Here is a 10,731-nt window from a genome sequence, read left to right as displayed (position 1 = left end):
TGGGCGGCCCGGGTTCGATTCCCGACCGATGCAGAATTTTTTAATTTTATATATTATTTAGCATTTCTACATTTCGCCAGACTTCATGATGATCGTTTATGGAACGCCAATTTACTATTTATTAACTGCATTTTAAGTATAGCATTTTAATTGGTTACGTTTATATGCCATTGTAATAAAATGGTTTTGTTAAATTAAAATCCACATTTTCTTGGAGTACGATAGTAATTTAAATAGTTTCCTTTGTAACATGTCACAAAATAACGACGTTTATATGACGAATCCCGTAGCACCACTTCAGTTTTTAATGCCTGTAAATACTATAAATTGCATTTAAAATGCGATAGGTTTATTTTGAATGCTTTTTCTTTGCGATCATCTACATCACAAACCTATTTAAATGCTGGTGTGTACAAGATGCGTTTTACTATTTATTATACATTTATAACGTATACCAAAATATTTAAATAACAATTGAATTGTTACCAACAAATTAAACATGTCAAAAAAATGTTAGCCAAATGTATGCAAATGTAGGAAATGTTAATATGGATTTTAGCGTTTGAATCCTAAAACACTACAAGATGACAGAGATGAATATTAAACATTGCCAATTTAATTGTCATGCATCAAAATAAATAGCAATTTCTATAAAAGATTTAAACACATAAGGCATTTATTTGGAACTGTCCAGCTATACCAGAAGTGAAATACATTTGCTGCTGTGTGTAATTGAATTGATATTAAATAAAATTGAGTCGAGTATATTTGCATCCAAAAAAAATGTAAACCATTCTCATGCGTATATCAAATTAAATCGCATGCATTGAAATTCGTATATATGCACTTTAAAGAACAAACGTTATTCACGTATTGGATTAAAATAGATACCCGTTGCGATATTACCAATGGAAATAAAATTATTCGTAAGGTATGGCATAAAAATTAAATCGAAGTTTAAGATGTAGCATTGAATTCCAATGTATTTAATAGTGCATCTTTTAATTCAAATGAACGTCGAATTATTTTGTGAATCATTTCTATGCGATACACCGCATTAAAATACAGCGCATTTTAAGTGTGCTTATACATACAATGGAAATTCGGTCTGCATAAAATGTATCGCATAAGAATGAGACACAAATTTAATGTATCAAATGGAAATGGTATGAATGAAAATTACTCTGCATGCAAATGCGCAGTTACGTTAGAGAAGGAAAGTAGCCGTAGGTCTTAGGTACGTTTTATTTGCGGTTGCGCAAAAACAAAACAGCTGTTATTGATTGTTACTTACATCGAACGTGTAAATGGATTATTTATACGTTCATCAATTTTGAGAAGGCAAGCGATTTATTGGGTTATTTACGTCGGTCACACGTGACCTTTACAGTTTTTACGTACATATTCGGTAAGTCCAATTTTACGATTCCTTTTATGATAACAGTAAACAATGAATGTAGGATTTGCACCTGCTGCGCAATATTGTTTAATATAAAGCAAGAAAAAGGCCGATGGAAATCGAAAGATGTGCAAGAGGCGCCGGGTCCCCTTAACAATAAATTGGAGGTGTACGCTGTCGCTATAAAAATAGGTAATCTCAAATTTCACTTATTCTTACCTGTAATGCAAATTGAGTGAACAGTTACAGGTTCGTGGGAATTAATAATGGATAAAGAGTCCAGAGATAAACCGTTAATGGAACGAAGCTCATGTTCTACGACTCTTGTAAGGAACAAGCACATCGACAAGTTGATGCTCCTTCGTAATGGAAATTGTGTCGAGTTCAATCGTGATATATCTACTAACACGATAAGTTAAATATGTAATCTCCATTGAATGAGAAATTTGTATATTTACAAGATGCTAATACATGTACCTGTGTAGAAACACGAGCACTGTGAGACATTGTTAGACACGTATCTCGTTCTGTTTGATGGGTGCACCGTAGTATGTAAACGATGACGTCGCTAACAAAGTTACACAAAGATTGTCAAAAAAAATGTGTATCCTGATAATTAAACGATTATCCTATTCGTCATCTGGAAGCGTTTATTTCAAAAGTGAACCACACACCGAGAAATGTAACTTCCCTACATACCAAAAGGCAGATTGAAAGAGAAGTCCTCGCAGGGATGATAGAAGCGTAGTTCCTCTTAACCCTTCAGTGGTGACGCACGGTCTCTCAGACCGACGAAAAGTATTTTTCAAATTTTTATAAAAACGATGCAGCGCATGGCACTGCTAGTTCTGCTAGCTTAATATTTTGCGTGTCTGAGACCAGACGAACAACTTGATGAAGCAAGCCGTTCTTTGACAATTTAGTGCCGTGAGTAATTGGCCGCTTTCCGGTGCATTGATGCTACGAAAATTCTAGTCAGCGCAGCATTGCAACGCGCATCCCCCCATAAGCTTAGTATTGTGTATAATTCAATTTAGTTATGTTCAGTGGCGGTCCCAGGGGGCCCGGCTCCCCCCCCTATTGTTCATTTTTTTCATCAGATTTATTCTTTTCCGTGTTGGGACAAAGTTCGGGTTTGGGCCCCTCCCTTTACCAAATCCTGGGACCGCTACTGTCAGTGGCGGTCCCAGGGGGGGGCCACGGGCCCCCTCATTCATTTTTTTCATTAGATTTCTTTCATTTTTTTCCATGTTGGGGCAAAGTTCGGGTTTGAGCCCCTCCCTTTACCAAATCCTGGGACCGCTACTGGTTATGTTACAAGAATAAAATTTATTTTTCGATTTATATGCCTTTATTTATTGACTGTACTTTTTCCTTTATTTTAAGCCAAGTTACATGCGTAGTAACTATACGAAATCAAGCCAAAATCAAATTCGGTCTCTCAGACCGAGGTCACCACTGGTGTTCCAAAATTTCACGTCACCACTGCAGGGTTAAAAACCCCTGTTAAAGTTTTTCTAGAAATGCTCCAGAATTTGAGAAATAAATTTTTAAAGTTGACCACGCACATACTTCTAAATAGAACACCTAACTTTGACATCGCATTAAAGAAGTTACAGAGAGGTTGGAAGAAAACCCCCTATAGGGGTGATAGAAGGGATGTTCCCCTTTAAAACCCATGTTACAGTTTTTCTAGAAGTGCCCCAGAATTTGAGAAATTAATTTTTAAATTTGACCTTGCACGTACTTGTAAATAGAACACCTAATTTTGACATCGCATTAAAGAAGTTACAGAGAGGTTGGAAGAAAACCCCCTGTAGGGGTGATAGAAGGGATGTTCCTCCTTTAACACCCTGCTCGCAGTTTTTCTGGAAGTGCCCTATCATTCGAGAACTTATGAGTGTGTTTGTTCATTCTTTTAAATGTGAACGTTGTGATTTAGGTAATTTTTGCTGTGCATGCGTGAGTTGTGGTTATGAAGCCGATTTTGCGTGATGATTGATGTCATTCACTTGAAAATGTTTGTTTATAATTTTCGGTGAAGTCCCAGACTATAATATAGGAAACCACGATCACTGCTTTTTTCATTCCATAAGAATCTCTCTTTTTGGTTATGTTATTGTGATCCTGTATATTGTACCTATAACGGTAGACAACTGCTATTTGCATTGCATGTAAGTGCACGTGCACGGCGTAGTAGTTACTGTTATGGAGGTGGTTATTGACAGTGGATCTATTACCTACTTAAAACCTTATATCTATCTGTATGTACGTGTGCGTTTACAATGAACGTATACAAAAATTCTTTTAAATGTGAACTTTGTGCTTTCTGTAATTTTTATTGCGCATGCGGGAGCTGTGGTTATGAACCCGATCTTGGCGGGCTAACGCCAACTTCAAAACACACCGGAATATTTGACCATATTCTGTAGTGAGGGAATGCCAAACTAACATGGCTGCCTATTTGAATATTCTCGCTTAAGTTTCCCGCGAGAATCTGTCACTCGGGGGCCACTCCGAGTGCACTAAGATCGTGATCGTCATGTAGGACACCTACGTTGTGTAATAACTGGGTTCTCAGCAGGCACTGAGGGTGTTTTATGGATAAGGAACACCAAAAGTAAAAATAAATAGCTGATTAAGTTTATATTGAATCTAATACCAATACGATTACAGAGTGACCCGCATAATGGTTTTTAGCGGCGCCCCTGCAGAGGGTATTAGGTGGTTCTATACTACTCCGGCATTTACCTTACGAATTGGAAAACTACAGGAAAACCTAATTCGGAGTAGTCCTATAATAAACATCTAATGTACAGCACTTTTGAGCCCCCTCGAAACCGGGGTAAATACTATACAAACACGCTATGAGTAACCAAAATGGAATCGAGACATTCTCCAGGTATTACAACACATCATCAGGCAAAACTAAGAAGTGTTAAATATACCTCGACGGCCGGGAGGATTACCCAGGCCCTGTAGACATGGGCTAAAGTTGTTGGGTTCGGAACGAGTGAAAATGTTAGTGTTAGGTTCACCAAGGCCCGTATAAACTTGAATAACTCGATCCCCTCTAAACAAGCACACTTCCCTCTTGATTACTCCAGTCCCAAATAAGCAAATATAATGAAATGCAATGAAATAATCGAGAGTGACTAAAAAGCACAATACGCAAATATGTACACATGCAAGTATGTACAGCACAGATACAGCCCTACCGACAATGAAACATGACTGCCAATACCAACAAAGGTTACACATTAAGAGGTACAAGTGATTGAATCCAGTAAGTACATAAGTAAAGAGTTACAATCTACATTCAAGTTATGCACATTTATAGATTAATTGAATAAAGCAAATACCTCACCTGATACAAAAAAGCAAAAGGACACAGTTAAGGTATAACAAAATATTTCAAGACAAGCCGTACTTTACACTTCAGCCGGTTACAAGACAAAGACCATGAACACACATGTCAAATCCTATTTATTGAACAACCCAAGCCATTCGGTAATTTGATCTGCTAATACCCCTAAAAACCTCCCGAAAAAAAATTCTCAAAAGAAGGATTTGCGTAAATCGCAACATTCCTACACTCAAAATGTGCGATTCTCCCATAAGCTCAATAATAAATTTGGGAAAAATGGCGGAAATGAGCATATGGCCACACTGTCTTTATAGAGTCACTGTAATATGGGCACCGACAGCATAATACCTATTGGGCATTTACGAAAACTGGAGCGGTAGATCCACGATGGAAAATGTCGGTAAACATTTGATGATGACTGATGAGATGCGGTAACTTTGGTGCATGCCTGTTTATAGAACAATGCTTTTGTCATGTGTAAATGTAGCGCATAAATTTATAAACATATAGAGTAGGAAACAAAGATAGTTCCACAAACAGAACACCCTTCCCCATGTCAAAGGGTGCTGATAAATTATTAAACACAATGGAATAAGTTTCAATCTATAAAATGAACTAAAAATGCCGAAAATTACGATTTTTAGAAATAAACAGATATAGTTTCATCTGTCAAATCGCTACAGCGTTGCCGTCGTGACACACTAATTATCTTAAATTTTCTTATTAGGCCGTTTAATTTCAACTTATAATAGTTTGTTTTTCACCACCTTTATAAATATTTAAAAATCCATTTAGATCCTTTCTATATATCTATTATTAATATTAATTAAAAAATGGTTTCGCGAAATGTGACAAGTTCGCTTCCTGCAATATTTACAAACACGACGAGATTATGGCGCGTTTTGATAAGCATCAAGGCATCGCTATCTTTATTTCTTACTCTGAGATAAACAGCATATACCTACAAGGCTACATTAGCATATACTTACTACCATGAAAGTGTTTCGTAAGATCTAAGGTTTCGAATATAACAAAAAATGTACACAACGGAAGTCCTCTTGATAATTATTGAAGGAAAGCCAAAAAGATTGCAAAGTGAGGTTACAACTCTTGCACCTTTTTTTAGTGGCGCGCGTGGACCAACCAGATGAATACACTCCAATTAGTGATCCATTTCGTTAATGTGATCGGTACATATGGTAATAAAAGAACACTGTAAAATAATTACCTATCACATTTTCGAACGCTACGGTATATATACCGGGATCTACAGCTCCAATTTTTGTAAATGCCTCATAAATATATTACACCAATAGGCCTTCTAACCACCTCCATAACAGTGGCTACTAAGCCGTGGACTTGAATTTGGTTGGAAGTGGCTGACACATAGAAATTACCGTTAACAGGTACAATACACAGGACCACAAAAACTTATAACCAAAACGAAAAATTATGAAATGAATAAATTAGTAATCGTGGTTTAATATACTATTTAATCTGAAGACTTCGCCGAAAATAAATTACCAAACCTGTCGGCTGTCATGTGATTTAAGCTGAATTTATAGTTCCGTACCCGCAACACCGTACCGTAACGTTTGGAATTACTTGTTGCGCGTGAACATTTATAGTTCCCGTTTACGTTGCGTTAGAACGGTTACGGTACGTAGGAAATGCCCAAATCTATTCCTTACGGTAAATCGCGCTAACGCGCCTGTCTTCGATAGTACTCGGATAATTCAAACAGTTGAGTTTATCCGGACGTTCGTTTCGTTTATTTACAGTAATTATTGACACTTTGTTGGTTATTATTATTTTGAAATGCACGTTACTCTTACTGACAGATGACATACAATGGCAGATAAATACGCAAGCTCATCTCTTACCACTACGGTAACTATAAATCGCATAATTTTCGTTAACGTCAGATTTTACGGTTCCGTTCTTACGGCTACGGAACTATAAAGCCGGATCCGGCTTTAATGTGAATAACTGCAACAATTACACAAAATCGGCTTCATAACCACAGCTCCCGCATGAGCAAAACAGATGACCAAAATCACAACGTTCACATTTAAAAGAATGACCAAAATACCCTTAATCATTAAGTTCTCGAATTTTAGGGCACTTCCAGAAAAACCGCGAGCAGGGTGTTAAAGAGGAACATCCCTTCTATCGCCCCTATAGGGGATTTTCTTCTAACCTCTCTGTAACTTCTTTAATGCGATGTCAAAGTTAGGTGTTCTATTTAGAAATGTGCTAGGTCAAAAAAATTAATTTCTCAAATTCTGGAGCACTTCTAGAAAAACTTTAACAGGGGTTTTTAAGAGGAACTACGCTTCTATCATCCCTGCGAGGACTTCTCTTTCAATCTGCCTTTTGGTATGTAGGGAAGTTACATTTCTCGATGTGTGGTTCACTTTTGAAATAAACGCTTCCAGATGACGAATAGGATAATCGTTTAATTATCAGGATACAAATTTTGTTGACAATATTTGTGTAACTTTGTTAGCGAATGACACGTCTTCGTTTACATACTACGGTGCACCCATCAAACAGAACGAGATACGTGTCTAACAATGTCTCACGTGCTCGTGTTTCTACACAGGTACATGTATTAGCATCTTGTAAATATACAAATCTCTCATTCAATGGAGATTACATATTTAACTAATCGTGTTAGTAGATATATCACGATTGAACTCGACATAATTTCCATTACGAAGGAGCATCAACTTGTCGATGTGCTTGTTCCTTACAAGAGTCGTAGAACATGAGCTTCGTTCCATTAACACGGTTTATCTCTGGACTCTTTATCCATTATTAATTCCCACGAACCTGTAACTGTTGACTCAATTTGCATTACAGGTAAGAATAAGTGAAATTTGAGATTACCTATTTTTATAGCGACAGCGTACACCTCCAATTTATTGTTAAGGGGACCCGGCGCCTCTTGCACATCTTTCGATTTCCATCGGCCTTTTTCTTGCTTTATATTAAACAATATTGTGCAGCAGGTGCAAATCCTACATTCATTGTTTACTGTTATCATAAAAGGAATCGTAAAATTGGACTTACCGAATATGTACGTAAAAACTGTAAAGGTCACGTGTGACCGACGTAAATAACCCAATAAATCGCTTGCCTTCTCAAAATTGATGAACGTATAAATAATCCATTTACACGTTCGATGTAAGTAACAATCAATAACAGCTGTTTTGTTTTTGCGCAACCGCAAATAAAACGTACCTAAGACCTACGGCTACTTTCCTTCTCTAACGTAACTGCGCATTTGCATGCAGAGTAATTTTCATTCATACCATTTCCATTTGATACATTAAATTTGTGTCTCATTCTTATGCGATACATTTTATGCAGACCGAATTTCCATTGTATGTATAAGCACACTTAAAATGCGCTGTATTTTAATGCGGTGTATCGCATAGAAATGATTCACAAAATAATTCGACGTTCATTTGAATTAAAAGATGCACTATTAAATTCATTGGAATTCAATGCTACATCTTAAACTTCGATTTAATTTTTATGCCATACCTTACGAATAATTTCATTTCCATAGGTAATGTCGCAACGGGTATCTATTTTAATCCCATACGTGAATAACGTTTGTTCTTTAAAGTGCATATATACGAATTTCAATGCATGCGATTTAATTTGATATACGCATGAGAATGGTTTACATTTTTTTTTGGATGCAAACATACTCGACTCAATTTTATTTAATATCAATTCAATTACACACAGCAGCAAATGTATTTCACTTCTGGTATAGCTGGACAGTTCCAAATAAATGCCTTATGTGTTTAAATCTTTTATAGAAATTGCTATTTATTTTGATGCATGACAATTAAATTGGCAATGTTTAATATTCATCTCTGTCATCTTGTAGTGTTTTAGGATTCAAACGCTGAAATCCATATTAACATTTCTTACATTTGCATACATTTGGCTAACATTTTTTTGAGATGTTGAATTTGTTGGTAACAATTCAATTGTTATTTAAATATCTTCATATACGTTATAAATGTATAATAAATAGTAAAACGGCGCACCATAATCGTTGATGTAGGTAGAACGTCAACAGATCCTCAGGACCTGCTATTCCTATATACAGGGAATTTTTCTTAAATGTGTACATATGGGTATGCATATTAAAAAAAAAGATCAAATGCATGGAGTAGGAGATGGATGTAGGCAACCAACGCTACACGCGACAAACGCGTTACTATCCGGATGCCATGTTAATATTCAACTTTAGCGCCTTTTCTATACATCTTTGGATTAAAACATCACAATTAGAAGCTAATAATAAAAATGAAGACTAATAGCTAACCTTAATTTTTGACAGCAAATACTTAATTCAGTTACGGTTTCCATAGAAGACGCAGATTATCATTTAAAAGAAATTCGTATAGAATTGGTTGCCTATTTTAGTAATCTATTCCGTGCATTTGTTCCGTTTTGTAAGTTATGTAGCTCAATAACAAATTTGGAAAAATAGTCTGTATACAATCACTATCGGACACATAAAATTAGAAATAGAGGGTAGATAAGTCATCGTAATTAAGCAAATAGTGGCTCCTTACGTGTGCATCCACTAAGAAATTCAATTTGTAACCTCCATATGAGGAAAAAAATGTATCTCGATCCAATAGTAATTCGAGATCAAACAAACATCCGATGAATCGTCCGAAACAATACTTACACCATTGCAATTACACATTCATTGAAATTTATAGATAGAACCTCACATGTGCAACTAACTATCGGTCCTGACTGAATGGACCAATAAAAAATATTCACACACGAAACCAGCCTGAAAAATACAGTGAACCTCAAACAAAAGTTACAGTGATACTTAACCGAAAATAATTCATATATACTTGAGAAAATAAAACTGTAACAGTAAGAAACGTTTTGCATGCACCGTGCACGATTCAAAGCTACGTCAAGAGTTGTCTGACCGCAATATTAAATGATAATGTATGTACATCAAATGGCAACGAGCAGAGATTTCAACTAGAAATTGTTATGGAATTGGGTAATTATATCAGTCATATGAAAGTGTGTATACTTATAGAAACTCCTAAAAGTGGCTATGCGACATTTGTCTTAAATGAAAATGGCACTTGCGGCGTAATTACGTTGTGATTAGTAAACTTTGCACGTATAATTGCGGCCATAAACCTAATCGTATCGCAATCTGAAGCACTGAATGAATGTAAAGTTAAATTATGCACCTACAATTCACTCGTAAACTCAAATTTTATTATACAGTTATCGCAAGCGCAATTGCTTTATTGCAATTTCCTGAAGAATGCAGATTACGCTACACCTAATAGGTATCGATATCTCCCTTGAATAATTCCATTCGGTGTATGTATGTAATGACGTAAGGTCCTTGCAAATCAGACAAATATTTACACTACGTATAAGTACAGAATAAACTACCTGTGCTCATAGTAATAGTATAAGAACGATATTTTAGGGTGTTCTTTAATAATGGAAACGTTAAACGTCAACGCAACCCATACTTGATAATTGCACCAATATTCGAACGACTTAAGAAGGGGAGCATACGGCGGTGTAACGGGGTAGTTACAAAATTTGAACTGACTGATTAACTTAAGATTTTAAGATCGATTAATATATGAGCTGCACCGACTAGCTCAATCGAACTTACCTTATGATTCCCGCTAATGCTAAAACTAATGTTTATGTGCCTTTACAGCTGAATTCAGCTTTTTCAATACAATTTTCGGCATAGCTTTGCTAGAAATTTGATAGCTTACCTCTAAACATATTTGGACACTTAAATGGAAGAATGGTAATTATTATTGCACCCTTAATATGCCTAAATTCTCGGTGACTGAAATGCAATATAGTAACCAAATGATTTCACATAGCTCAACTTTATTATATACTCGTTCATGAAATAAACCTACTG

General features: G+C 36.0%; 2 long non-coding RNA genes across 3 annotated transcripts; one reads left to right on the top strand and one right to left on the bottom strand.

Annotated features, from left to right (window-relative positions):
- Positions 1-924: 924 nt before the first annotated feature.
- LOC116169809 lies at positions 925-1,892 on the top strand. 2 transcript variants are annotated; one of them, XR_004145082.1, is made up of 3 exons: positions 980-1,408; positions 1,461-1,591; positions 1,643-1,892. It is a non-coding gene; the product is annotated as an uncharacterized LOC116169809 (long non-coding RNA). The 2 variants fall into 2 exon arrangements; XR_004145081.1 differs by having other exon boundaries at positions 925-1,408; positions 1,461-1,892.
- A 5,313-nt stretch (positions 1,893-7,205) lies between these two features.
- Positions 7,206-9,584, bottom strand: LOC116169580. Its single transcript, XR_004144998.1, has 3 exons — positions 7,842-9,584; positions 7,659-7,789; positions 7,206-7,607 (listed from the first exon to the last, which is right to left on the bottom strand). It is a non-coding gene; the product is annotated as an uncharacterized LOC116169580 (long non-coding RNA).
- Between the last annotated feature and the right edge of the window lie 1,147 nt (positions 9,585-10,731).

This window comes from Photinus pyralis, unplaced genomic scaffold (assembly GCF_008802855.1).
Source record: "Photinus pyralis isolate 1611_PpyrPB1 unplaced genomic scaffold, Ppyr1.3 Ppyr1.4_LG4, whole genome shotgun sequence".
NCBI lineage: Eukaryota > Metazoa > Arthropoda > Insecta > Coleoptera > Lampyridae > Photinus > Photinus pyralis.
The sequence above is the reverse complement of the archived record's forward strand: the minus strand, read 5'-3'. Positions and strand labels throughout refer to the sequence as shown.